Source organism: Coturnix japonica, chromosome 34 (genome assembly GCF_054131305.1).
Source record: "Coturnix japonica strain WE chromosome 34, WE-NBRP24, whole genome shotgun sequence".
Classification (NCBI taxonomy): Eukaryota; Metazoa; Chordata; class Aves; order Galliformes; family Phasianidae; genus Coturnix; species Coturnix japonica.
The window spans coordinates 5,510,616-5,533,142 of NC_140696.1; the positions used below are offsets into that span (position 1 = coordinate 5,510,616).

General features: G+C 49.0%; 1 protein-coding gene across 9 annotated transcripts in view; it reads left to right on the forward strand.

The window, feature by feature from the left end:
* The window catches only part of LOC146755290 (uncharacterized), a 48,348-nt gene that overhangs the window by 12,965 nt on the left and 12,856 nt on the right, over window positions 1–22,527 (forward strand). The gene's annotated exons all lie outside the window — the stretch shown is intronic.

Below are 22,527 nucleotides of genomic sequence, written 5' to 3' on the forward strand. Positions count from 1 at the left end.
CATGGGGGGGTTCAAAATAGGAAGGGTTAAAGTAAGGAGGTGTAGGTTGGAATAACCTCACTGAGTTGTCATTGTGATCTTTTTCAGTCTGCAAACTGCCTTGTCCATGGCTTAGATGTGTTCTTTGGGGCTCTCTCTTGTGTGAACTCCATGGGGTGGCTGTACAGGGTTTGGGTGACCGGGGGTGCTTCTATTACATGGCAGATAAGGAGTAGCTGCAGTGCTGGTGCTGTTGTGGTTCAGGAGCTGCTTCCAGCAGTGCAGGGCGATGTGCTCGTGGCTGGTCAGGGCTGGTTTGGTCGAGTCCTACAAGTCCCAAGGTTTTATTGAAATGATTTCCTTTTTCTCGAAGCTTTCCAAAGTTTTTCTGGGATGTTGTAGTTTCTGGCACTGCAAGGCAGATCTATCCAAAGAGTGAGAGGCAGATGCTTTACATGCATGTTAGTAATGGATAACCTCATGTGTCTGGAGCTGAGGATCTCCCATCTACTCCATTGTAACCCTGCAATGAGATGCTGTCAGACAACACGCTGCACCTTTGCAGTCCCTTCTATGAGTCCAGCCCTCTGTGTTGTGCAGGGGGTTGGGAACAGGGTGCTCCATCTCATGGCAATCTGAGCATCCTTTGCAGCGTGTGCTGCCTGCTCTGCTCTACTTTGTCTCTGCATGGTGTAAATTAAGGCTGAAGGAGGTACACACAGCACCTCTCAGCCTCTCCCACAGAGAGGGGAACCCACCTCCCTCGTCGAGGAGCTGCGGTCGATAATGTTTGCAAAGTGCTTTTTAATCCCCTGCTGAAAGGTTCTGTGCGAGTGTGAGTTATAATTATGACATGAATGTCTCATATTTTCCTGCCCGAGCCCTCAGCTTGCTGCTGAGATGTTTTCCCAGCCTTTATGTGGATGCCATCGGGTTTGCAGCTTCCTGGCCCATTCTGGGCAGCCCGGAGTAAAGGCATAGATTTCCAAACGAGAGAATTTGAATCTTTTCATCAGTTCACAGAGCCAAACCAAACCCCAAAACCACTTTGAATAAATCTTTCCAAGAAGGAAAATTGATTCTACGTCAGCAGGGCAGAGAAAAGCAGCTTGGATGGGGCTGGGTGACAGCTCCAGCCCTGCAGACAGGTGTCCATCTCAGTCTCAGGAGGGGCTGAGACTTAGGGGGCAGAAGGAGGGCACTGGACTTGGACTGGACTTAGGGGGCAGAATGTTATTAATGGATTTGGGTGGTGGAAGGACAGCAGTGGGACTTGGACTTGGGGGGGCAGATCTGCTGGGCAGCTGAGCAAACACGTGCCCTTCATCACATCACCGTGCAGCTAAAGTAAACCATGAGCTCATGCCGGCATCGCCGTGTCACCCTGATGTAATGAAGAGCTCAGCTCAGCTCCCTGCAGCCTCAGCCCGCATCCAGGTGTGTTGTTGTTGAGCAGCTGGTGTAATGCAGCTCTGCCAGTGCCAAGGATGAAGCAGCCCCGTGCTGCTCCAAAACCAACACGGCCGGGGGGTGCAGCTCAACCTCCTGGAGATGAAAACAAATGGTAAAGGTTGAAAGGCAGGAATCGGGGCTGGTGCTCACTGCTAAACATGGCATCTCCACGCCTCGTCCCAGGAGGAGAGGAGTTAATAGGTAGCCAAGGCGAGGGTTTAAAAATAGAGCTCTATGCATAGCTATTAGGTGATGTCTCTGTCACGTTGGCTGGGGTTTGCTGCTACAAACCCCGCTGTGCTCCCAGCAGGTTTTTAATGTTGGGTGTTTGCCTTTTTTCTTTTTATGGTGGGGTGATGAATGGGGAAAATGGGCCTTGGAAAAAGTGACTTAGGAAGCTTTAGGATCAGGGGAATGGCTGAGCTGGGTCCTCAGTGCTGGGACTGACAAGGTGGAAGGGCCGTGTGTCCCTAAGTGTTCTCCATCCATCTTTATGTGAGGTTATTCCTCCTCTCCCTCATTGAGAGGCATGGATCACACAGTAAGAGGTGCCTGAAGGCCCCAGCTCCATCACTTTCAAGATATTGGCTAAAAGATTGCTGTGAGGTTTGTTTTTGCACATCTTTAGAACACATCTCTATGGACATCTCTATGGGAGCCTGCTAGGAGACGTGCTGGAGAGACGCAGGATTGGATAGGAAGCTGGATTAGCCCCTTAGGATTTCAACAATGTAGCTTTGGTTTAATATAGAAGGTTTTGCTTAATGTGTTGGTAGAAAAATGCAGTGTTGCAGAGCTGAGATTGGATTTTCCCACCCTGTTTTCTCCCAAGCCTTGACTTTTTCCCACTATTGCTCTATAAATACAGAGCAGGTGCAGTGAGCTCTGTGAGTCTGTGGTCCAGTTCAGAGCTGATGGTTCTTCCTTCCCAGTAGGAGATGGCTGTGCTGTCAGTGAGCATCATTGGATAGCAGGCATGAGGTCGACAAGCAGGCAAAGCAAAAGCAGACACCCAGCAAGAGCAGGGCAGATCGAGATGAATGGACTTGGGGGGCAGAATGAGGGCATTGGACTTGGGGGGCAGAAAGACAGGACTGGACTTGGAGTCCAACTCCAAAGCCCCACCCCATTGTGACCCTCAAGTCAATGCATCTCCTTCTGCCCCCCAAGAGCAAGCCAGCAAGCTCCCTCCTCTTCTGGCTGCAGGGCAGCATTGGGCTTCTTGGCAGCCTCTCCAGCCTTCGACCATTTGGATCCCATTCCCCAAACAGAAGGTGCCACCCAAAGCCTTCAGGGAGGGCGAGCGCCATCTCCCATCCATGGAGCCCATTGCCTCACCTTTGAGGAATGCATTTGCTTCATAGCAGTGATAAACAGCCTGCTGCTCAAATAGAGCTTGTGTTGCAAACCCCAAGCTCTTGCTCTGGGTCAGGCTTGGCGTGCCTCCCTCCTGCTTTCCTGCTGGGTGAGCTGGTGCCTCGCTGCAGGGTCTGCTGCGCCGAGCAGGGATTTATTATGGGGACTGGCCTGTGCTGTTGGCTCCATGTGTTCTGCTCTGATCTCAGAGGATAACTCTCTCCTCCACTGGTCTCGGAGGGAACTTGCATTCCTTTCTTATCTCCCACCAGCATGAGTTATGCACGCAGAAATTAGCCTTTATTTATTAGCACAACGCAGCCAACAGCCAGCTCCAGGATTTTGTACAAAAAAATCCACCTCCCTTTTCTTGCTCATTAGGAATAACCTCACACCTTTCAGGTATCAGATGTGCCTTCAAGGTTATGGACTTGCATGAGATATGGAGCTGGTGTCCCACTAAACACTGAGGTTGGTGTGCTGTGCTCATCTGTCTCCACTTAATGTAAGGGCCCCCATAGAGCTGTGGGATAAACACAAGGGCCCTTATTTCTCCTTTAAACCACAAACTGAAGCACCACAACGAGGATCCTGGTTAGTGTTCCCGCTGTGTTCCCCCCTTGTTTTGTCCCATCATCCTGGAGCAAAGCAGCGCTGTGTTGTGCTGCCCAGAAGGGGGTCACACCTTAAAGCAGAATAATGGGGATCACTTGGATGCAGAGAATGGCTAACCAAGTGATGTGGGTTGCTGTAAGAAACAGGCAATTGTGAAGGGGAAGGAAAAACAACCCTGAGCTGCCAACAGCTGCGGAGCCCAGATGATCTGACCTGAGCTTCACAGACAAGACATTTTTGACTCCAGTGCAAAGAAATATGGGCAAGACATCAAATTACAAGCCAGAAATATCATGTAACCGGTAACGGCTCTTTATTGACATAGGAAGTGGGATGGTTTTGATAAAATGAGAGCCCACACAAATGATTTTCTGTGCATATATTTCACAAGGCATCTCTTTAAGGACTTGTTTTTTTCTTTTTTTGAAGGAATGCATTTCTTATTTTCCCTGCTTTATTTTTGCTTGGTTTGTCCTGTTGCACCTCCCCTATGAGGACAGGCTGAGGGAGTTGGGTTTGTTCAGCCTGGAGAAGAGAAGGTTGTGGGGTGACCTCATTGCAGCCTTTCAATACCTGAAGGGAACTTACTCTAATAAACTCTTGGAAAGGGCTGACTATAGCAGGACACGGGGAAATGGTTTTAAGTTAAAAGAGGGATGATTTAGGTTGGATGTTAGGGGGAAGTTCTTCACTAGGAGAGTGGTTAGGCCCTGGAACAGGCTGCCCAGGGAGGTTGTGGATGCCCCGTCCTTGGAGGTGTTCAAGGCCAGGTTGGACGGGGGCCATGGGCAACCTGATCTATTAAATATGTATGTTTGGTGGCAGGGGTGTTGGAACTACATGATCCTTGAGGTCCCTTCCAACCCAGGTCATTCTGTGATTCTGTTGCTAAAGGAGTCGATGGCAGGAGGAGATTCACCTTTCCCCTTTGCTCAAGGGCTCTGTGCATGGAAATGGTAACCCAGCACCCTGCAGTTACAGAACCCAGCCGGTCCTTTTCTGTAGTGCATCACCGCTGCCAGTTTTCTTCACCCGTTTTGAAACCAAATGGTTCGTAAAGACCTAAATTAATTTGGGTGGAGGTGATGTGTCATTAAATATGATTAATCTCTTGCTGTCACCAACCCCCACGGTAATTTCTGGAGCCTTATGGCTGCAATTGCAGCTGGAATCCCTGAACTCTTTGCAGCCTGTTTGTATTCAGCTTCCTTAGCTTGTTCTTTTGTTGTTGTTTTTGGGAAGGAGGATATTGAAGTAAGAGGGATATGGGGAAAAGTTAAACAGGTCCGTGCTGGGTTCGTGCTCCCTGTTTATTTGCATGTGTGATGCTAGAAAGAAGCAAACTCCCCGAGTACCTTTATCTCCAAGTTTACAAACACAACTAAAAGTCCTACACAGATATTTAGGACATGATGAAAGATTCAAATATACACAAGGAGAGTGTTTATTTGAACGGTCTCTGGGTTCTTCTGTTCGTATTCTGCAGTGGCTGCTTCATTGTAGGAGGTCCAGAAAGTTAATTCACCGAGAGAAGTGCAGTTTTGGAAGCAGCAGGGAAGAGACTTGAGCCTATTTGTGGGTCTGGTTTTCAGTTTCTTTATTTGTTTTTTTGGAAGGAGTTTGGTTTGGCTCGAGTTGAACTCAGCTCTTCCTGCGCTCTTCATTTACCCGCTCTGATGCACGGCTGTACCAGGCCAAGCTCCGTAAATTTCTGAGCCTTTTTATATTTTCCAGAGCTGTTTCTCTCCGCAGACCTCCCCACGTGCTGCTCTGTGCACGGATGGGTTTCCCCATAGCTCTGATGGTTGGGGCTGAGACCTTCAGCTCTCCTTAGAGCGCGTTTCCTTTTGCTTCAAGGAAACTCCTGGAATCACAGCTTGGTTTGAGTTGGGACCTGATGGATCATCTAGTTCCAGCCCTGGGCATTCACACCTACATATAGCACAGCACCCAGTGAGTTACCAACCAATGATATGTGCAAGGTTTCCCATTGCGTTTGCTCTCAGCTGCCTCCAGCACCCCAAATTTGTTCCTATTTTAATGGTATGAAGCTGGCATTCCACTCCCTGCTCCCCTCCCGATGCTTACTGCGTTCCTACACTCTTTCCCTCCCCACTGAGCTTTTCATGCCCTGGGAGGTGTCAGGATTTAAGACCAACTCCTGCAGCTTCAAGGGCCACCTCTGTTTTCCTTTGGCTCCATGGAGCATTCTGTCCCAGCGCGGTGGGGAGAGCAGGAACCTCCAAAGAGAAGCGGTGGGGGCTAAAATCGATAGATTAAAGAGAGCAAGGGCCAAGTGCCAAAGTGCTTGTGTCACTTGCAGGAGCCAGGAACTGGGCTCGACACAAGTCTTTCCATTGTGGTGACTCACTTGTAGCTGCCCTGCTGGGCTGGATGGGGTTGGGGGGGAATCAAAGGAGCTGCTTCCTACCCAAGGAAGGGGTGATCCTGGGGTATCTGAGCCCTCCTGCCCCATAATGAGGGTCCTTGTCCAGCTCTGTGCCTGCTGAGTGCTGCCCTATCAACAGCCAGAGCTCTGGGTTGCATCCAGGAGGAAGAAAAAGGTTGGTTTGTCCCAGGATTGTTTGCAGCAGAATCCACCAGGGGGGAAAAAACCAAGAGAGAGAAAAGCTCAAATACTCATGAAATCTGAAAATCATCCAGCAGTTTCCCTTTTAAGTCTTACAGATGGCTTTCCTATCTTTCTCAAGTTGTCACACACCGCAGTTCTCTGCATGTTCTCCTCTCTTGGTTTCTCTGTTGCTGTTCTGTGTTTCAGTGGGATGATATTGAATATGGCATACAAGAATTGGCTCTCGACTCTCAGCACTGTTTGCGTATGCAGAAAGGGAAATTGCTTAGGCTAGCTGTGTTCCAGAACTTTATTGCTTAGCATCTGACAAGGTTACATGCAGCTTGTCTGGGCAAAGCTGTTTTTAATGCTGTGCTCATCATTGTGCTCCATCAGCAGGTGCCCAGTTGGTCGTATTTTGCCTTTTGTACCTGCAGAGCTTCTTAAAGGCCGAGGAAATGGGAAATATTTTGTGTCCCACTTTGCAAATATGTGGTTAGAAAAACATGCCCTTTGGTCTGGGCTTTGGGTAAGGAAGGAGTTGAAAGAATTGAACTAAATTGCTGTTTGTTTTGGTACGAAATACCAGATTTCTTATTTTTTAACAGCAGTCGTGCTTTCAGGTTCGGTTTTGCTGAAGGGAAGGAATTTTCCCTTTTAAAAAGCCTTTTTTTGGACTTGTTTTCTGCACAGGGGGAAAAATAACAACACAAATAGGTGAAAAATGCAGAACTGTTCTTAGAGGGGGAGGAAACCCCCAGCATTGTGGTGAGAATTAATTTCAGATAATGTTCTGTATGCGTGCGAGCTAACGGGATGGTTTAACATTTTGCTAAGCCCCGTTTGGCTTTTTCCATCAAACGTGTCGTTTAAATAACCTAATTAAATGAAGTCCCTTCGTTTCAGATGATGTTTAGATGATGCATGTAATTGCACTGGAAGCGTGGCCGTCCAGCTGGCTGGGAGGTTAAAGATGTAAAGCATCTTAATAAAAACAAGACCCTCCTCGGGTTTGGCCTCAGTGATGGGGATGGGAGACCAACAGCGGGGTGAGAACAGCCACAAACACTAGGCAGCCCTCAGGGATGGCAGAAATCAACCTGGTTTTGGTTTGATTGCACTGTGTGAAGCTTGGGCTGGTGTGATGCTGGTGTCTTATGTCCAAGATGATGCAGCCTGAGGGTGGATGAGTCCTGCTGCTTTTTGATTGAAGTGATGGCTGAGCCCATCCTTCCTCCTTGCCCAGCTGTGTTTGAAGCCTCTGTGGGGTGCAGGGTTGTCCAGGTGTCACCCTGTCTGCTCAATGACAAGGGTTTGCTGCTCCCTACAAGCACTAGGATAGGAGTATCTCTGGGATGGGGCCAGCTCTGTGTAGAGATTATTTCCTTTAACTCAAGGAGTGAAGCTCTTGGGCTCAGGGCCTGGGCTGTGCTGGGGAGGTGCTGTGGCTGCAATGATGGTGCTGGTAGATCATCGGCCGTCAGCAAGCAGCTGGGAACATGGTGAGAGCCCAGCATGGAGACCTGCACCTGTAATGTTGGGACAGCATCACCCAGCCTGAGCTTGTCCTGAGCTCGTCATAGGGACAGAGTGCTGTGCTAAATTGGCTCTGAGCAATGCTCATTGCTGGCTGCATCCTCATGCCCAGAGCAGGCATTGCAAAGAGGCAACTTCATTTAGCTGAGCTGAATGGAGGCAGCACATCTGGCCAGCAGGGACACGCGTTCCCCAGATCCTCTTTGCTGCACCAGTCCCAGGAATCCTTCGCCCTGCAGATCCGTAGTGCTGACACATCCACTCTCTGGCCACAACAGAGCAAATAGTTCCTTTTTATCCTGCTCCAAGTCAAAAAGCGCTCAGCATTTCAAAAGGGATTATCCGAAGGGTTTGGGCCACGTCAGGTCCTGCAGGATGGTCTCTTCCCTCCTCCCCATGTTCACCAAGTGCCTTGTTGTAGTGAGCAGAATGAGTTTCACCGACAGCCAAACTCATCCTGCTCAATTACCACCCAGGGAGCAGCATCCCTGCTCCATCTCAGCTCAGTAGTGCTCAATCAAGGATCGCTCCGTTTGCAAACCTGACCTTGAGCATTCAGACACACAGGCTGCAGGAAAGCGATCCGAGCAGAACCCCCCGTGCTGTCACTTCCACTTACAGGCCTTGACGGTGACATCGGCGCAGCGGTGAGCAAACAGGTTTTTGGCTGGGGTTGCTGTCTGGGGAACCTGTATCTGGCACAGGGACTGTCTCCTTCCAGCAAGGTGCTTGGGAGCCCTCAGGAAGGACAATCAAGGCAGCTCTGCCATTCCCTCGCTGCCCTTTTGCAGTTGGGGCTGTTGTATTTAATCCTCGTGCCCCCTCTCTCCTGCAGCACTAAAGGATGTCCTTGTCCCAAAGTATTTCTTTCTGCATTCTTGCAGAGTGAGCAAAGCAGGAGGGGAGGGGGCGAGGAGAGGATTGAAAGGGTTGGGAAAATTCTCACACAGGGCTTAGTTTACAAGGGACAGCTGAGCGTGTAAACCCGGTCTCCAAAGAGCTGTTCGAGCTGTTCTGGCAGCATTTCCCCTCCTCTCCCCCAGCCTCTGGCTGAGCTGCTTCGAAGGAAAACAGAAAGGAAGGAGGCAGGGGAGCGTTCCAAAAATCAGCTCTCCCACCCTTTTAACTCCCCCTAACAGAGAGGTGAAATGAACCTCAGTGTGGGCAAAGGATGGGATCAGTGTGTGCATCCCGGAGCCATTTAGTTGGGTGAGTGGTGCCCAGGAGGGATGAATATCCCCACAGTGCAATGACTTTCCTGGCCAACATCACCTCCCTCTTCTTCCTCTTGTCCTTTTCTTATCTGCAGCACAGCTCAGGATCTTGCTACAGAAATAACTGGCATCAGAAATAGCAAAATGAGCAGCCAGTGGTTTTTATGGGCCTTTGCAGGATGGGGCTGTCTGGTGGAGGGCAGAGAATAGGGAAAAAAAAGGCAGATTAGGGGTTGCAGGAGGCTTTCTGTTTTTTCTATTCAAAACATTGAGCAAAGCCAGCTTTCCTACAAGGAAAATGTGCATTTTTTTCTTGTTGTTTGTCCTTGCAAAGATGTCCTGAGCATCTTTGAGCTGGTCACTACAGCAGGGCACCAGCTGACTTCTAGCGGTAACACTCGTGTTCTCATCCTGTCCTTAAGCAGCCAGTGGTGCTGTCAATAGAAGGTCTGTGTGTCTGCATTTCATTTACATCCCACAGTGTCTGTGCACATACAGGTATCCCTGCGAGCTACCTCAGCTGAGAAACAAGTGCTTATTGGAAACATGCTTGCTGCGAATTAACGGCCCCATACACATGTATCTCTCATTAAACGCTATGGGGTGGAGGTAAGGATTGCTGCCCCAGGCGCTCTCTGTGAGATCTCTCAGCACCACATGCAATAAATATGTTTTTAATAAGCAGTCATTAATGACTGGACAATAACAGCTTTATTAAGCTTAAATTAAAGGCATATTTGGGGGCCTTAATCTGAGACTGTATGCTGTAATGGAATGTACTGGAATTCAGCTTTTTTATTATTTTATTTTAAAGCTTCTTTCGAGCCAGTAGTTGCAAGCCAGCATTGGGAAAGGATGCAATGCATTCCCTGATGGCCTGATCCTGCTTGGAGATCTGCTTGTGGTTGTCTACACGGAGCCTAAACCAGGGCATCCCTACATAGGGTCTGCATTGTATATAGTGTCACAGGTTACTTAGATTTACCTATGCCCGTGACAGGGGAAGCCACCCCATAGGGCCCCCTATTACTATATTATAGCTATCAGAGATGGCTGCTGCTTAACTCCTGCCTGTGGGAGCATGCCTGGAGCTGGGGCTATATGGGGTTGGGCTGCAGTTTGGGGCTGGTGCCATTCAGTTGTCCTTGTATTTAGCGAGTGCTGTGGTTGGAAAGCAAGCCAGTGGCCGTGCCTTGCTATGGGACCAAGGTGAGCAGGCAGGAGCAAAGGAAGCCAACAGCAGAACCCCAAGCTATTTGTAGGGCCATTCCTGTATCCCATATGCCTGTTTCACTACCCCTGCATCCTCCTGGCCACACAGGGACTGCTGAGCTCTGTGTTTCACTTCCTCCAGCAGGTTTGTTCCCCATTTGTGCTGTCTTCCTGAAGCAGCTTTCTCTTGCAGGCTGGTTTTCAAGCCCATATCCATCAGCTCCCATCCTTTCTGGGCACACCCTGCCATGACATGCAGTGGGTCACACTGCAGCAGTGTTTGCCTTGGAGCTGGCTCTGGAGCTGCTCCATGCAGGTCTGGCTCTCCAAGCCCCTGGGTTGACCTGCGATGTGACTCGGTGTGAATCAGCCCTTCCTCCGAGCCCAAAGCGTGGGACTTGCATCAGCCCTATTCCCTTAAATCCACTTAGTGTGTCCCTGTGACCCAGACCCTTGAACTCCCTGTGCTGCAAGGCTTCAGCCCTGCAATCCTCCGAGCCCAGCTGTGCCCCGATCTGCTGCCCTTTTCCTGCTTCCCTTCCCATCTGTGCTGACCAGGAACTTGTTGCTTCATTGACTCTCCAACTGTTTGTTTTTTTTTCCCAATCGACTTTTGAGAATTAGCATCACTTTCAGCTCTTTCTTCTGCCCCTCGTGAAGGCAATGATTCTTTCCCCAATGTTTTAAAGACAGCTTGTACCTAAGGACATAATTCCTAAGAAATGCTCCGAGCTGAGTCAGCCCAACATGTGTTGCACAAGTGTGTGCTGGAACTGATCTGCATCTGATTTCTTTTCTCTGGTGCTGGTTCAGAGGGCACTGCAATCAGTGCAGAGATGCTGGGAGATAGCAGCTGCTCTGTGCCAGGGCTGTCCATGCCCTGTGACATCTCTGCTTTGTGCAGGATAAAATGAACCAGATTCTTCCCCAAATGCTCCTCACCAGGAGAGGAACTTCCTTCCCACCTCTGTATTTTGCAGGCTGGTTGCTTTAGGCATGATTACTGCGTGGCTCCAGCAGAAAAAGCCTGCATGTGGAATGGCATCCCTAAATAGCAAGCATAAGTCTTGCTAAGCAGATATAGCCTTAGCTTCTGAGCTGTCTTGAAATGCAAGGAGATACTCTGTGAAGGAGAGCATCCTGATGGGTGTTGGCTTTTCCCACTGATTGCATTCCTGATCAGTGAGAGCCCTCAGGCAGGAATTAATGGTTAGCACAGAAGGAGCAGGCTGTGCTCAAGGACTTGCTGGTAGAGCGCAGTTGACTTGAGAATGGCCAAGCTAATAACTTCAGAACTTCTCAACTTTCTGCCTCACACGATCATTTTCTCACAACAGCTTGCCAAAGTGTTTGGCTTAGCATTAATCACTGCGTTTCCTCCAGATATAGAATAGGGTTGTGCAAGCCATTGGGTCAGCACTCAGGGCATGGGATATCAGGGCTGGGGTCGATTTAAATATGAAATTAGCAGCCTGTTCCCTGCTGAGGCCCCTGTCTCAAAGCACACGTGAACGTGCCTAAGTGCTCTGCAGGAAGTGGAGCGTAAGGACATCAGTTGGGCAGTGGGTGAAGTTCATAGAGCTCATAGCCTCAAAACAGCACAGAATGAGTGTGGGGCTGCGGTTCTTTTACCTGTATGATCCCTTTAACCATCTCCCCAGTGCAGAGCAGAGCTGGTGTTTACAGCACTCAGCAGAAGGGAACCTCCTAAAGCCAAACATCATTGTGCTGAACCCTGGTAGGACTCAAATCTTTGGCTCCAGCATGTCTAGGGACTGAAAAGCTGATGATTAGATAACTGTAAACCATCCTGATTTTACAGCTCGTGCTCGCTCTGTTGGGAAAGGGAATGAAGCACACCAGGCTCCTGGGGTGGAGGGAGAAATGGTTTTGTGATTAAATTGGGTTATTTCAGCTGAAATGCCCACCCCTGCTGCAGGGTTTGCTTCTGGTCTTGGGTAGGTCTGAATCCCCCGTGCCTCAGTTTCCCCAGTGCTGACCCTTTGCTGTGATATGTAGGTGGTATTGCAGTTTGAAAGAGATGCATTGCTGGAGGTGAGGTGTCTATTTGGGAGCACCAGCAGCTAATGCTTGGGGGCAGGAAACCCAAAACAAAACATGCTCCATTGGGTGAGGAAAACCAAGACAGGTTGCTCCATTGGTCTGAGCCCACATGAGGGCACCAGGCTGGGCTTATTGCACAGCCTTGGGCCCAAACCTCCGTGTGTTTTGGTTTTCCATCTGCAGAGTGAGATCCCAAGTGCAACTCATGCAGCCCCACTGTAACCCCAGCCCTCTTCATCTCTCCCAGTGCTGATGGCCTTATCATCAAGAGGTTTATATCCTGCCAGGCTGGGAATTCAGCCTTCTTGCTTCTTGAGAAAGACCCTCTTGGTGTGAGGCGTTCCCCAGGTTGGGCTGTGTGTTTGGATGGTTGCTAAGCTTGTCTCATGTCTGGTTAATGCCTGATGAGGTCATGGTGCCATTTAGCATTTCATGGATAATTCAGGATTATTCATTAACAATCAGGAACAAGCAGGTGTATGCATAGGCTGCCTTTGTGGGAAGAAGAAAAATAGTGTCCCTGGGAAAGGACATGAAATATCCAGGGGGACTGAAGTGATGGTTGAGCTGAGGAGCTTCTGGGGGCGATGAAGATGGAGATTTGTTTTCAGAACAGCTGAATCTAAAGCTTTTTAAGCCATTAACCCTGCAAATGTGGGGGGTTTAATTAATCACAGTGAAGTCAGCCTTCTGTCCTATATAGTAAGAGAGTGCAAGGGGAAAAATGCATGTTTATACTGGTGTGTGGTAGTATAAGGGAGTAGGAGAGCAGCACTGCTCTGCTTGTGTCTACAGCATCCTTGTTCACACAAAGGGCTCATCTCACGATGGTGCAAAGCTCTGCCCTTGTAATATGCTCTGGTGGTCCCATAAATGTGGCCATGCTCGGGTGTTGCTGCTTTAGATCCACATCCAGGCTGCTGTGACCCATGGCTCTGCGTGTCTCCAGGCTGACGTAGGGGCTTGAATGCAAACTCAAGGTCCACGTGCTGCCTGCCCAGGGAAAATTTGATTTGTGATGTGTCAGGGAAAAAAGCTAAAAGGAAAACGTTGACTTTTGCTGGAAGAGAAATACGGTATTGGTGAGCAACACTTGGTCATTCTCTGCTCAAAGTGGAATTTCTCAGCATACAAGTTCTGGTCTCTTTATTTTCCAGTAAAACAGGTTAAACGCTTTTGAGGAAATCGGATGCTTTCTGTGAGCTTTTCTTTTTTCTTTCTTTTTTTTTCTTAACTGAAAGCACAATCTTCCATTGGAAAAATGATTTAATGGACATTTCTCAGGCTGTGTGAGCAGGGATTTTAGTGGGAGTAGTTCCTTCTGGAGGGAGGAAGCCTCGTGGAAGAACCACGGAGCAAAGCAGAGCTTGGGGGATGCAGAACAGCCAAGCTCTATTGGAGATGGTAATTACAGCTTTGCAAATGAAACTGGGAGAGTGTCAGGAGCTGGCACCAAGGGGAATAGATGGAACCAAGGGCAATGGATGGAATGATGCTTAACTCTGTGTCTTGAAAATCTGAAGGAGGAGTGAAGTAGAAGGGCTTTTGGGGGTAATGTGCAGGAGGGGAAGAAAAATGTGTGCTCAGATCCCACTAACACCGAGTGTCTGGCTTTGAAAGGGATTCCAGCACCACCCGTGTTTTCCTTCCTCCGCAATCACATTCACCATGGCCCGCTTTGAAGTTTAAATAAACTTAAAAGCATATCTGCTGAAATATGTTACCCGCGTCGCTCCGCCGGCCTGCCTTGTGGTTCCTGATGGAGAAACACACGTGGAATGGAAGGGGAACGCTGCTGCTCTGAGTCCAATCTGCAGAGACAGATGCTGAAACAAACGCAAAGGAAATACCAATATTCCAATACCTTTTCTTCACCAAGTATGTTTGTGTAAACCCAATGTGTGTGTGTTTTCCTAAGGGTAAGTTTAACTTCCCCTCCTTCCCCCCCCTTCTTTTTGACAAACTAAATGGAATGCAGTATTAAACTGGGAGAAAACGTTGCCATAACCCAAAGCATTCTGTTTAGATTTATTGTTTTTACTGCCTGAAAGCTCTGAGCTATTTGTGACCCACGCTGAGTGCTCCTCTTGCTTTGCTTCCCTTCCTCTTGCTATTCTTGCCTCCGTGGCCACAAACCCATTATGTTCTGCCCTCAAATTATCCACACACGCTCTGCCTTTGCTCTCTTGTTTCTCCAGGGGAAGCCAGCTTGCTCTCACCTCCACGCTTCGGCTCCTTTTCTGCTTGGGCAAACCCATTCTGAGGACAAGTAATGGTTGAAAGAACAAAAATGCAGTGTTTATAGTGATCCATCCTTACTGGTGCTACCTCTTATTGTGGCACTGGATGCTTGCTGAGTGTTTTAGAGCAGCCCTCGCTCAGTACCTCCCTGCTGGCTCCAGGAGGATGGTTTTGGAGCTGTGCTTTGGCACCAGGCTCCCTCCAGGCCCCACTGAATTTGCACCCAGACCCACCCAGCCCCACGCCTGCTTTAAATCATCTGCAGCCCACGTAAGTGGTGATGTCAGCCTGCCCATCCCATGCACCTTTTAAGCATAATCCCACCCAAATTTCCCACCAAGCCAGTTCCCGCACCCCAGGGTTGGGTGAGACTGCAAGGCATCACCTTGGAGCAGAGGGATCGGAGCTGGCACCCTCATCCCATATGGCAAAGGTAACCAACCCTCAGTCCTAAAGCCATCTGGTCTTCCCGTTGCTCCAACTGCCTGAAAACAGCTCAACGTTGCCTTATAAATGAGCTAATAGACTGTAGTCCTATAAAACACAGAGCTTTGCTCCAAGGGAATCCTAGACCAAACCCTTTTGGGGCTTTGGCATCTCAGTAGCTTTATACAAGTAACTGCGAGGACCACCTGAGCACCTCAGATGGGCACAGATCTCAGTGAGCCTCAAGCTCTGTGTCCTTCCAGCATCCCAGAGCCAGGTATGTGCAGCCCAGCCTGCAGGAAGAGCTTTTGCTGTGGTTTATTGGCAGCTCCTCAAAGCCTTATAATGAAGAAAGTGCTTGTGGTTCAATCCAAATGAATTTGTTGGTTTTTCTCAGCTAGTGAAATGTCTGGAGTGTTTCTTATCTTGCTTCAGGCGGTGGGGAATTGTTTGGTGTTTTTTTTTCCATTCTGATGCAAACTGAATTGAAAAGATGGAAATTTGGAAGTGGAGATCTACTTCAGATCAGAAAATCATAGGCAATGGGAGGAACCAGTGCTGGGATGGCTCACCCAAAATGTGTCCAGAAAGGACTATTTTTACTCCCTCCGGATCATCCCATTTCCTTTTGGAACAATTTGCAGAGCTGGTGTGAGCTCGTGCCTTTTGCTACTTGCATCCCATAGGCAGATGTACCTGATGTGGCCAGGCAGCATCTTCCCCCTTATTTCCCCTCCATAGGGTCATGCTGAGAGCCCATTGTGTGCCAACAGAGGGCGGTACTCAGCGATGCCCTGCTCAGAGCCTTTTTTAGGTCATTTTTCAACTCTTTTTTCTGGCCCTTCCTGTTTTTCTGGCAAGCCTGGCAGGAGAAGAGCACTGTGCTGCTGTGGCTGGGAGCTACCAGGAAGATGAAAACAAGGGAAACTTTTACCGGTGGCTCGAGCCATCCAAAAAAAATCATTTTTTGCAGTGATTTGGAGCCACAGATATGTTTGGGAGCGGGCATCTCAATGGTGCCATTCATTGGGAGCCCACGGCCCTTATTGGGTCGGGATCCTTGTTGTATGGGGAGGTGGCATGGGCAAGGAGCAGTCACAGCTGCCCTTGGCAATCTCTTGTTAAAGCAGGGAGGGACTGCTGTAAGGTCCTGCTGGAGCAGGCACGGTGCCTCTCCTGATGTTTAAGCCTCATTTTAAGCCTCTGAAGGTGGAAAAGTTGGGACCTGGATGTGTGCTCCACTGGGACCAAAGGATATTTGTTTGCACAAAGCGGAGCTGAACAAGCAAAGGTGCCACCCAGAGCATCCTCCAGGTCCTCGATGGCACATCCCAATGCTCAGATCCCAGCTCTGTCCTAGGATGTGCCGTCACCCATTTGCAATGGAGTGGCTTCGAGCAGGGATGTGTCCTTGTGGGTTGACCTGTGGGGTCTTTGGACCTTCAGCTTCTGCAGGCACATGAAATCAGCACCTGGCAGGAGTGGAGCTGGGGACTTGCTAAACTGGGAATGGAAACAATCTGCTGTTCAAGCAAAGGGAGGGGGAAGACAAGATGGGGGGGTCTGAGGAAAAACAAATATTTTAATGTTTTCTGTTAGAAATGCCTACGCTGGATGTTTCTTCTCTCGCAAGGCTCAGGCGTATTCTTTTCAAAGGAAGCCTGAAACCTTTTAAAGAGAAATATCAAAGGAAATATTTCTTTTTGCTGACATTTTTCATAAAAACAAAATATATTTCTTGACAGGCCACGAAGTGACCCAGATCATCAATCCAAATGCAAACGGGCGTTCGGGAGAGCTTGCAAACATATCAAAGAGCTCTGGGCCAGGCCTTTCCTTTCCATTTTCACTGCAGCTGCTGCCATTGCTGTCAAGAAACATGAAAACAGGGCAGGGAAAATGCCTCCTTGTGTGTGGTTTTGACGTGAAGGCTTAGAAGAGCTGATTTTGTGCCTGTTTGCCTACACCCCTGTCCCTGGGCTGTTTGGAACAACAAGGTGTGTGTATATATATGTATATAGTGTTGAGCACAAGGCAGGACATCAGGCCATGTCACTTGTCTCCTTTCCCAACCATTTATCTTTGGGTCCCAATTGCTTGTGTTATTCCAAACATGTTGATGGTGTCTGTGCTCTGGATGGATGGAAAGCTTCTCCTGGCACTTTGTTAGCCGTGCTGGTAATGTTGCAGTAGCAATTAGCAGCTCATATCAGACCAGGGGCCCCACAGCACTGGGACCATCTAAGCAACAACCTAATCCCTATTACCTGTAAGCATCCATGTGAAATAATTCTTGCAAGGAAGGAGGAGATCTTTGTTGGTGTTCACTAAATTCATGTCAGTTCATCCACTAACCCTTGCAGTGACATGAGAGAATCATTCCCGGAACATGTTTCCAAATTGCTTAAGAAACTAAGCCCTAAATCCCACCAGCATTAAAGGCTCTTTGGCACTTGGGAAAATGTTACCCTTTTGGAGCCAAAAAGAGCCACAGTTTTCAGCTGTATCCTCCAATCTTAACAAAGGATTTGCTCGGTGAGCTGCAGAGCTGTGGGGATGTGGCACTGAGGGATGTGGGTATGGTGGGGTGGGGTGGGGTTGGATTGGGGATCTTTGTGGTGTCTGGGATGTGGCACAGGGGATGCGACCACCCCAAAACCCCTTCCTGGTCTGCATGGGGATGTGAGCAGCAGTTGCAGGACTCAGCGGTTGCAGTTCCCAGCCACGCTGAGCACTGGGGCTGAGAGGAGCTGCCCTTATCTCAGGGTATTAGCATTGCTATAAACCTGATAATGCTGGAGTTTCCCATAAAAATCCAAGAGGTGGGACTTCCATGGAACAGAGGTTTCTCAGCATTGGTGCCACATATGGAAATAGTGCAGAGGCTGCGTTTTCAGCCGCCACGACTGCAATTTGAAGAGAAAAAGAGAGGTATTCCAACTATTTTGTCTTTAAAAGGAAATACTGAATAACTTATGGATAAGACATTAACAGGCCTAGACCACTCGTGGTCGTTAAAGAGCCCTTGACACTATTTGTGGGAGGGGAACTGGGGGTGTTAGTCTTGGACTGCAGCCCAAATTCCAGTTTGAGGAAACACATCCCAACTACCTAAAATTCCACCTGCACTTGGACTCAGGTACCAGGCCTGTGTGCCCAGCAGTCAGTGGGTCTGAAGCGTTGGGTTCCTCTGTACATCATCAGTGCTACCAGGGAGAAGAGCTGCCTCAATGAGCACAGTTCAGCTCAGGGTCTGGAGTTCATCCCCCTGCAGGGAAGTAAACCCCTCACTTTGGGGTAGGAATTATGGTTCTAACCTCAAGTCTTTAAAGGGAAGAGTTGTTCAGAGGTGGAACGGGTCCTGTGGTGGGAAGCTGTGATGCTTCATAATCAGAAATACAGGGAGCAATGGGATAGTGGGGTTTGGCATGCGTCTGGTCCAGCATCCCTGCTCCAGCTGCTGCTTTCTAATGATGTGCTGCCCCTGCTTCAGCCCTCACCTGCATCTTTGCACAGCGTTTGGTGTCTTTTCTAGGGAGGGTGCCATCAATGACCCTCATCTTCATGCCTTAAACATCCCCTCTCATCCTGCAGCCCTGTCTGCTCTGTGCAGCCACTGCTGCATTCCAGCCCAAAGGTGGCCCCATTGCGGCCATAGGAGCAGTGATGTGCACGGAGCAAGAATCCTTCCAGATGAAAGGTGGTGATAGTTGCAGACAGTTATTTTATCTTCCTCTGACTTTAAAGATAACACGCTACCAGCATGTGAAAGGGCATCATTTTTCTTCTCTGGGAGTTATGCTCTTGGTCCTGCTCCACCCCACGGGTTACAGCTTTGCAGTGAAGCTGTTATTACTTAAAAAGCAGATCAAATCACACATTCCCACCCTTTTTTTCACTTCATCTTCTCTAAGCCCCAGAACTGGCACACTCTGATGGCAGAGAGCAGCTTACCTTAGCAACCGCTCCCACAAATAGGGCTCAGGTTCCCAAGTGCACAGGGAATTGCAAAACTGGAGAGAAACTGTGTATTCAGATAGAAATGTTTTTCACACCTTGGCAAAGCAAATTTCGCCTTGACTTTCTGAGTAATGATGCACCGTCCTCTGCTATCACAGCTTTGCGTTTCATGCTGTCCCTGGAGGACTTTTCCTGCACATCTCAGTACTAACACTGCCGTCCTGGTCCTGCAAATAGCAACCCAGCATCATCCCAACCCGACATCATCCCAACCCAATATTATCAATTATAATGGGATACTGAAGGCAGCTTTTCATTCCTGCTCTGTTGCAGCCAGGAGATGTGTGAGTGTTCCTCTTCACCCAGCTATTTCCTCCTGGTTTTCTGCCCTCCTGTTATTTGTAGGAGGATGTTTGTGAAGATGCCACATGCATTCCCATAGGAGCTGGTGCATTTGGGGGCAGGTTGGGGTGCTGGGGATGGGCTGGCCTTGCTATAAGCTATGAGAGGTTTCCATTTTCCACCTTCCAGGCAATCGCTGAGGAAAGAGATTGTCTCATTTTTTTGTGTATGTATATCTCGTCTCACAGTTGCCAAGGCAACACTGTATATGTTTGCAGGCTGGAAGGATCTGGGGATGGAAAATGAAGCCAGGGAGTGGACCGAGGAGAGAAGTCCAGCAGGAATTTTCCTCTGGTCTTTTGCGGCCGATTGGTTCCCACTAATTTAAGCCCCTCTCCTGGGATTAGTCATCAAATCTGAGATTTCCATTTTTATTATTTTAAATCAACCACGGCCGCTCCTGGGAGGCCGTTTTTCATGTTAGAAATTAACCTCACCGAGATTCAGCTGGTGGGGGCTGCGGGAGGGGAGCCAGCAGTGGGGTAATACCATAGAAACACAAACAAGGTACAACAGCTCTGCTTCCAGCCCTGCACAGGACACCTGTGTTGTCCCACTCATTGCCTGTACTTGGTTTTAGGGTTCCCCCGGCTCAAGGCATTGCTGGGGTGAACCTCATTTCTTTTCCTCCCAGCTTTAGGGCCATGGGGCTGCAGAGGTGATGGTGTTCCTGGAGGGAAGCAGGAGTTCCCCACCAGTGCTTTGTACAGGGACATGGAGCTGTGATGTTCTTTGCATGCATGGGGAGGGCACGGCGCAGTGCTCAGAGCAGCACACACAGCGTTATGGCAGAGCTTTTCAGCTGTTGGGAAAAAGGCTGTAAAACACAATTCCCACCGTAAGCAGCCCTGTGGGTCCGGGGTACATCAAATCAGGTATTTTGCCTCTGGCAGCAACCAAAACCTGATGCGCCAGCGGATGGTAAACCCTCAACTAATCCCTTTAATTGTTTAATACCACAGCCAGCGAGGACATTTTTTCTGATCCCATTAATCTTTGCTGTGAAGGAAAGGCTTCTGTAACCAGATCCATAGCTTGCAACCCCCTGGTTATTCCCATAATCTAAATATCCAGCTTTCTTTAGCCACCTCCCTAGTACTGCAGGTTAGCAGGAGGGAGGGAAAAATGCTGCCTGCAGCCTTTAAACCCCCAAACTATCAAAATAAACCAAGGCATAGCATGAGTCCATGCATCCTAAATGGAGCTGGGCAGCATCCCAATGGGAGATGGGCAGCATCCCTGTGCTGCTTGCCTGCACCCCACCTGCCCTCCAGCTCCATGAGCATCGTGTTCATACAAAGAGAAGGAAAGGAAGCACAGGAGGGAGGAGGAGAGGGTGTTTCTGGTATTGAGCAGCAGTGCAGGGCCATTTCTCTCGGCAGCTGACAGTGTAAATGCATTTCCTGGCAAGCAGCTCGCTCTGTATTAAAATTCTTGATGAAGATTATTAAAGTGTGTTTATGAAAAGCCTGCGAGTGCTTCTTGGACTCTGAGCTGGCTTTTCAAAATGAGATGTTTGGGTGCGGGCTGAGCGCTCGTGGGTTATTGAATCCAGCCTGCCCCAACCCCAAGGCACAGGGTGCAGCTGCCCATGCAGGCTGTGCAGCCCCTCACCATGCCCAAGGCATTGCTGCAAAGACACTTAGGAGTGCTGCAAGATTTAAGGCAATGCTTGTGACCCCCTGAGCCCAGTTTGGGCTGCTGAGGTGTGATGGGAGATGTGGGGCCATGCTCCAGCCCCACTATAGTGCTGGAGCAGTGCACCCTGCTGTTTGTGCTGGCAGAGCTTTGGGAGATGTCTCTGCACTGGAGACAGAGCCCTCCTGTGCCACACACAGACAAGCATCCCACCCACCGCGCCAGCAACTCCACTGACACCTCGAGGTCCCCCAGCACCACCTGCACACACACACACACACACATGCACAGATGCATGCACACCCACCTTCATGTGATCCCTTGCACACGCATGCAGATGCACACACAGCTTCATACACACACATGCTTCATGCACACCCCGTGCACACCACAAGCAGCTTTGGCTGGGGGCTTGGCTCACTTTCCTGCATGCTTTCCCCTTCCAGCCTCAAGCAGGATTTTTAACATGGGAGACCAGGTTGTATATCTAAATATATGTCCTTTAAAAAAAAAGACGTTTCCAAGAACAATGGTGGAAGCAACCCAAAAATGTGCTAAAGGAGGACGAATGCATCAGGACTGGAGTCCAAGCAAAATATCGGAAGGGTGAATCAGAAAGGAGGGAAAAAAATAGGAACGTATGGAGCTTTTAAAAGTTGGGTTTTTTTCCTCCTCCCCCCACCTTTTTTTTTAATGTTAATGGCAGCTTTTCAATTTGAGCTTCAAGTGCTGGAGAAATGTGTCAACGTCTGCTGCCCCCAGCCATATTTCGGAGGGGTGTAAAAGCATTGTTGTGGTGACATGTTCAAGGTGGTTTCAATCCGAGCCCCTTTTAGCCATTGCAAAAATGTCTCTGCTATTATTGTTATTAATTGGGCTCATTAATTTGTGTCCTGCACTTTCCTTCAGCTCTCCTGTCTCCGTGCAGAGTGATTCCCCCGGTGGTGTTTGATTAGTGGGGCTAATTAGAGCACGCTCCCATGGGTTGGTATCAGCCATAGCCCCCCAGTTCCTCTCAGCTGCAATTAGAAACAACCCATAGAATCATTCAGGTTGGAGAAGACCTCTCAGATCCCCAGATCCAACCCCAGCCCACCCCACTGTGCCCACTCCCATCTTAGCAGAGGTTGCAGCCTAAGGAGGGCTGATTGCAGAGGGAGAGACCATAAAATTAAAAAAAAAAAAAGCAATAAAAACTTGGGTTTGATTGCACGAAACAGGAAGAAAATCAGTTCTCCAGACCAATCAGGATGGCCCAGGCAGAGGTGGGATCACTCCCAACTTCATACTTGGTGACTGCAGCATCCGTCAGGGGTACAGACAATCTGCGTCTCATTAATCATCCCATATAAACAGAGGGGGACTCTGTGGAGCAGAGCGGTGTCGCTGGATGAATGGCCTGCTCTTGGAAAATAAACATTTCCAACTCTGCCCCGCCGTTTATTTTTGTAGAATGCCTTTGCTGTGCTGCAGTGCTTTGCTGACAGCGGGACATGCAAAGCCCTGGGACACCCCAGGCCCATCCCAGGAGGCCTGGAGTGATGCAGGGTGAGAAACGCCTCCATAGGATGGTATTTTTGTGGAGAAATTGGGGGTTTCCTTTTTTTCCCATCTACAAAAGGCTGCCAGGTGCAGGCTGGGATCTGTGCTCACCCAAACATGCCTTTAATTCTGATTTATTAAGATGGTTATTGTATACATGATTAGAAACATATTCCGGGAGATTTAAGGGCCTCGGAGCAGACGTGCAGCCATTACAGAGCTGTTAATCCTCTATAAATATGCTTTTAATCATGCCAGTATTTAACATTCGATAACTGTCCTATTAAATGTAACATATAGCTGGTGGCTTTGATAGCA